Raw genomic sequence first — 6,000 nt, 5'->3', positions numbered from 1 at the left:
TGTGACGGAGTGAGCTCCCGTTGCTCAGTCCCTGCTCCTGCCAACCTAGCAGTTCGAAAGCACGTCAAAGTGCAAGTAGATAAATAGGTACCACTCTGGCGGGAAGGTAAACGGTGTTTCTGTGCGCTGCTCTGGTTTGCCAGAAGCGGCTTAGTCATGCTGGCCACATGACCCAGAAGCTGTACGCTGGCTCCCTCGGCCAATAAAGCGAGATGAGCGTCGCAACCCCAGAGTCGGTCACGACTGGACCTAACGGTCAGGGGTCCCTTTACCCTTTACCTTTAATGGCAATGTGGGGGAGGAAGGGAAAGGAGAATGTTAGCCGCTTTGAGACTCCTTAAAGGGAGTGAAAGGCGGGATATCAAATCCAAACTCTTCTTCTTCTTCTTAAGATGGTAGGGGATAGCTAGGACTCCTGGGTCATAGTCCCAGTTTTGAATCCCAGGAATATTTGCAAAATCCCTTCCCTATATCTGGGAATTGCAACCCCTCGTCTTCCTGAAACTGAGACGCAGTCTCCAGCAGCAGCAGCAGCAGCTGGAGCAGGAGGAGGACTAACCTTGGGACGACTCTGGCTGGTTCTGTCAAAACACAAGGAGCCAGTCAGGATGCCTCTGACTGGGTCAGAGTAAGAAGATAGGCACAAACGGTGTGCGGCTTTTAAAGTTACAGCACAGAGACTGTGTGGCACAGCAAGCACAGATGTTCCCTTCACCATCCAGCCTGTACATATTTGTTGTATGTTTAACTGGGGCAGCTGCATTCACTGAGGGGAAGTGGCGTGTGGGGAGAGCAGGGATTCCCGGCGCCTGATTTTCACAGGAGTGCATGCAAAAAGAAAAGCTGCGCTTTTTGCATTCTCCATGATAATATGCATCTTGGATCTGCACAGGAGTTAGAAACTGTGGACGCAGCAGTGTGCTGATAAAGTCATGCTTTGTGCTTTTACAGGTATAACCTGCGAAGCATAATATCCCACGTACGGGCTGGAAAATCAGATTCTCCACCCACCCCCTGCAAAAAGAAAAAAAGAAAAAGAAAGATTGACTGGAAATATCTGTATATCCCATCCTGAGTTTCTTTCCTAGACCTGGATCCTGCACTCTTCATTCTGATTCCCTCCTTCCTCCCAATCTGTTGATTCTATTGGACCGGGAAAAGACTTGCGGTGGTGGTTTGTTGCAATGAATGGCAGCTCTGGTTCAGTTCCAGGAAAGAATGTGAAGTTAATCAAGTGCTCTCAAGGGTCTAAGGCAGTGTTTGTCTTCCACTGAACTGCTGACCATGGCTGATTGGGTCCGTAGTACATGACACAGCCACCTGCTGACGCGGGGGAAGCTCTCCTTCCTCCAGCAGCAAATAGAGCCCAAACCAGACAGCAGCAAGATCACAGCAAAGAGTGCTTTTTGCTGCTAGGTGAGAACTCACCAGGGACTGGCTGTTTGGTTTCGGCTTTTACTCCTGAGGGAGGTGAGCTTGTCAGTATCACAGGAAAGTGGTTGCTGAGCAAAGCTGAACCATCCTGCCAGCCTTTGAATTCCACAGCTGGATGAAACAGTGATGGGAAGCCTGTGGCCCTTCAGAGCTTCATAGAATCATAGAACTGTAGAGTTGGAAGGGACCTCAATGGCCATCTCGTCCAATGCAGGAATCTCAGCTAAAGCATCCATGGCAGATGGCCATCAAACCTCTGCATACAAACCTTCAGGGAAGGAGAGTCCACAACCTCTTGTGGCAGCCTGTTCCACTGCTAAACAGCTCTTACTGTCAGAAAGCTCTTCCTGAAGTTTAGTCACTATCTCTTTTCTTGTAACTTGAAGCCATTGGTCTAGGTACTACTCTCCAGAGCAGGAGAAAACAAGATTGCTCCATCTTCCAGGTGACAGCCCTTTAGATACTTGAAGATAGATTTGGCTATCATAGCTCCCCTCATTCTCCTCTTTTCCAAGCTAAACATACTCAACTCCCTCAACTATTCCTCATACGGCTTGGTTTCCAGACCCTTTATCATCTTGGTCACCCTCCTCTGCACATGTTCTAGCTTGTCAATATTCTTCAAAAACTGAACTGGCCACAATACTTTGGGTGTCGTCTGACCTAGGCAGAAAAGAGCAGGGACACTATATTTCTGTTGATGCAGTCTAGAATAGCATTAGCTTTTTTTTTAAGCTTATGGCCTACTAAGACCCCCAGATCCTTTTCACATATATTATTGGCAAGCCAGGTGTTCCCCATTTTATATCTGTGCAGCTGGTTCTTCCTGCTTAAGTGTAGAACCTTACATTTGTTCCTACTGAAATTTATTTTGGTAGTTTGGGCCCAATTCTCCAATCTGTTAAAGTAATATGGAATCCTGATTCTGTCTTCTGCAGCATTGGCTACCCCTCCTAATCTAGCGTCATCTGCAGATTTGATGAGCTTCCCCTCAATCCCTTCATCCAAGTCATTTTAAAGATGTTGAACAACAGAACCAGGACAGACCCCTGCAGCACCCCACTTGTCACAATATCATGGGCGACTTTGTCAAAATCCTTATTTTGAAATCAAGATACACTATGTCCACAGCATTCCCCTGATCCACCAAACTTGTAACTCTACCAGAAAACCCATGCTGTGTCATCGTGATCACAGCATCCTTTTCTAAGTGCTCACAGACTGACTGTTTAATGATCTATTCTAGGACCTTTTGTGGTATTGACATCAAGCTGATCGTTTGGTGGATACCTGGGTCTTTTCTCTCTCCACCCCCCTTACTGAAGATGGGAGCAGCATTTGCCTGCTTCCAATCTGCACAGTCTCCCAAAATTCTCAAAGATTACAGACAAAGGCTCTGGGATTACAAGTGCAAGCTCCTTTAGTATCCTTGCATGGCCAATAGTTAAGGATGGTGGTAACTAGAGTCCAGCAACATCTAGAGGACAACAAGATGGCTACCTCTGGTCTAGTACAATAAGCACCTGCATCTGGGTGATGTTCCTGATCATGGCTTAATTTCTGGATTTTGTCCAAGGAGAATCCAGGGCAGTGTACATGCCATACATTTAAAACTCAATTAAAGCACACCCCCCACAAGGAATCCAGGGGATTGAAGCTACCCCTTCACAGTACTACAAATCCCAAAACCTTTCACAAGATACAGTTCCCAGGATTGGGGTGTGTGCGCGCTTTAAGACAAGAAGCTGCCATGTAATGATTCAGACAATTGTCCAGTCTAGTTGAGTAGTGCTGACAAAGGTCCGTATAGTTAAATCTATGGTTTTCCCAGTAGTGATGTATGGAAGTGAGAGCTGGACCATAAAGAAGGCTGATCGCCGAAGAATTGATGCTTTTGAATTATGGTGCTGGAGGAGACTCTTGAGAGTCCCATGGACTGCAAGAAGATCAAACCTATCCATTCTGAAGGAAATCAGCCCTGAGTGCTCACTGGAAGGACAGATCCTGAAGCTGAGGCTCCAATACTTTGGCCACCTCATGAGAAGAGAAGACTCCCTGGAAAGGACCCTGATGTTGGGAAAGATGGAGGGCACAAGGAGACAACAGAGGACGAGATGGTTGGATAGTGTTCTCGAAGCTACCAGCATGAGTTGACCAAACTGCGGGAGGCAGTGGAAGACAGGAGTGCCTGGCGTGCTCTGGTCCATGGGGTCATGAAGAGTCGGACACGACTAAACGACTAAACAACAAAAGTTGAGTAGTGTCTACTCTGGCTGGCAGGAGCTCTCCATGATTCTAGACAAGGGTCACTCCCAGTCTGCTAGGAAATGTTGGGGATCCAACAAGGGACTCTACCCTGACCTAAGCCCTTCCCTTCATTTTAATGGGCATTGAGCACTACAGCAAATACCATCCCTTCTTACTGAGGGTGGGAGGGAGAAGATGAAAAGAGCCACTTGTGCAAGCCCAGGGACCTCTTGGCCTATTACATATTTAGGTATACACCATAGGAGCCCCTCCTAGGGGCCGAGGCACCTCCCCCCCCAGTTGATGGGCATTGCCATTCAAATGGTGCCTGCGCACCAATTTGTGTGTGATCAATTATGAGGGGTGAGGCTTACCTGGGCCCCCACCCCAAAATTGTATTCAAGTTGGCACCCCTGGGGTTTTTGTTTTTTGGATAAACCTGAAACCTTGGAGTGAGAACGTCAGAATGCAACACCCAGCCTGCTCTGTGCGTGTACATGGAGTATTGTATAGGCACACTATTCAAGATAAAGCAGCATGGTATAATATACTTAGTAGCAAGCCCTGCATCATGGGTGCAAATCAGACCTTTCCCAGGGACGCAGTGAACGGACATTTGGACCTGGCTAACTCAGCTGGATGGGACGCGGGTGGTGCTGTGGGTTAAACCACTGAGCTTAGGACTTGCCGATCAGAAGGTCGGTGGTTCGAATCCCCATGACGGGGTGAGCTCCCGTTGCTCGGTCCCTGCTCCTGCCCACCTAGCAGTTTGAAAGCACATCAAAGTGCAAGTAGATAAATAGGTACCGCTCCAGCAGGAAGGTAAATAGTGTTTCCGTGCACTGCTCTGTTTCGCCAGAAGCGGCTTAGTCATGCTGGCCACATGACCTGGAGGCTGTACGCCGACTCCCTCGGCCAATAAAGCGAGATGAGCGCCGCAACCCCAGAGTCGGCCACAACTGGACCTAATGGTCAGGGGTCCCTTTACCTTTACCTTAACTCAGCTGGATAGAGCATGGTGCTGACAACACCAAGGTTGCAGGTTCGATCCCCGTATGGGACAGCTGCATATTCCTGCATTGCAGGGGGTTGGACTAGATGATCCTCGGGGTCACGCACCTACAATTCTATGTGCCCCAGGGTTGTGGGGCGGGGAAACACCATTTAACAATATGCCCGGCGTTGGGCGAACCGTCAGCTCGTGTGAGCTCCCGAAGCGCAATGAATGATGGCGTGAATAGGTCTCTGAATGCTCTGCGTGCGGGAGGGAGACCGACGACGCGGGACTTTGGCATCAGTTCAGAGAAAAAAGCAAAACGTGAATGGGAGGCCGCTGCGGGAGCGGGGAAGACTCTGATTTTCTCTCGCTCTCTCTAGCACACACATGTCCCCGGCCTCAGCTTGCAACAGCTCCTGCTGCCGGCGCGCACACCCTACGCCGCCCCCTGCAATCCCAGATTGGGCACCTCCAAGCGCGGCGAGCCGCTCTCCTCCTCCTCCTCCTCGCGCACAGGCGCGCGCACTCACACACTCGCACGACGCCCAAGCCTCGCCGCTGCTGCCGCCACCCGGCGATCTCTCGCAGGGGCTCCCGGCTCGGCCAGCCAGCCCTGCCAGCCCACTTGGGCCCTGACTCCCGTGGGGGACGCGGCGAATTCCTGCGGATCCTCCTCCTCCTGCCTCGGAGCCCGGCGCGATTCCCTCCCTCGGCCGCCCCGCCCCGAGGAGCAGCCGCCGCGCTCGCCACCAGGGGAGAGGATGCCTGGCTTTGGCACCGAGACACGCGCCGCCGCCGCCGCTGCTTAGTCGCGCTCAGCTGCCTGCTTTCCGGCCCCGATCGCCTTTCTTTGATTCCAGCCAGGAAGGGAGAAGGAGGAGGATCCTCTCCGCCGCCACCACCACCTCCTCCTCCTCCCCGCCGCCGCCAGGTGCCGCCTGGGCTCGGGTACCCTTGGTGCTCTCGCCGTGCGCCTTTGCGCTTCGCAGCCTCTCCAAAAGCCCCGCACGGCCAGCCCAGCCGGCGAGCATTCCATCCCTCGGAGCGCGAGCTCCCGGCTGCCGACGCTGGCCCTGCTTCCAGGTTTGCATGCTCGGCGCGTAAAGCGGGACCGCGCGGGGTGGGGAGGGGAATTGGTGGGGTAGGAATGGGGGGGGGGATTCCCACACACCAGAGCCGTGGCTACGCTGGGGAGATGGGGGCGGAGTGGGGGGCTAGCCCTAGGTTTGTTTGCCCCTGGTGAAGCCTCCAGAGGGGCGCCACAAATACGCAGGGAGGGAGGTGGTGGCCAAAGTGGATTATGGAGCCGGGGGTGAAATAAA

At 52.0% G+C, this 6,000-nt stretch overlaps 1 protein-coding gene across 2 annotated transcripts in view; it reads left to right on the top strand.

Annotated features, from left to right (window-relative positions):
* The first annotated feature begins 5,110 nt into the window (after positions 1-5,110).
* The window catches only part of ASIC1 (acid sensing ion channel subunit 1), a 211,956-nt gene continuing 211,066 nt past the window's right edge, over positions 5,111-6,000 (top strand). For both annotated transcript variants that reach the window (XM_083598804.1, XM_083598803.1), the window contains exon 1: positions 5,111-5,761. The gene's annotated coding sequence lies outside the window, so the exon portion shown is untranslated. The remainder of the gene's footprint in view (positions 5,762-6,000) is intronic.

Source organism: Podarcis filfolensis, assembly GCF_964270895.1.
Source record: "Podarcis filfolensis genome assembly, chromosome: 2".
Classification (NCBI taxonomy): domain Eukaryota; kingdom Metazoa; phylum Chordata; class Lepidosauria; order Squamata; family Lacertidae; genus Podarcis; species Podarcis filfolensis.
Note: the sequence above shows the minus strand (reverse complement) of the source record. Positions and strands in the feature narration are given on the sequence as shown.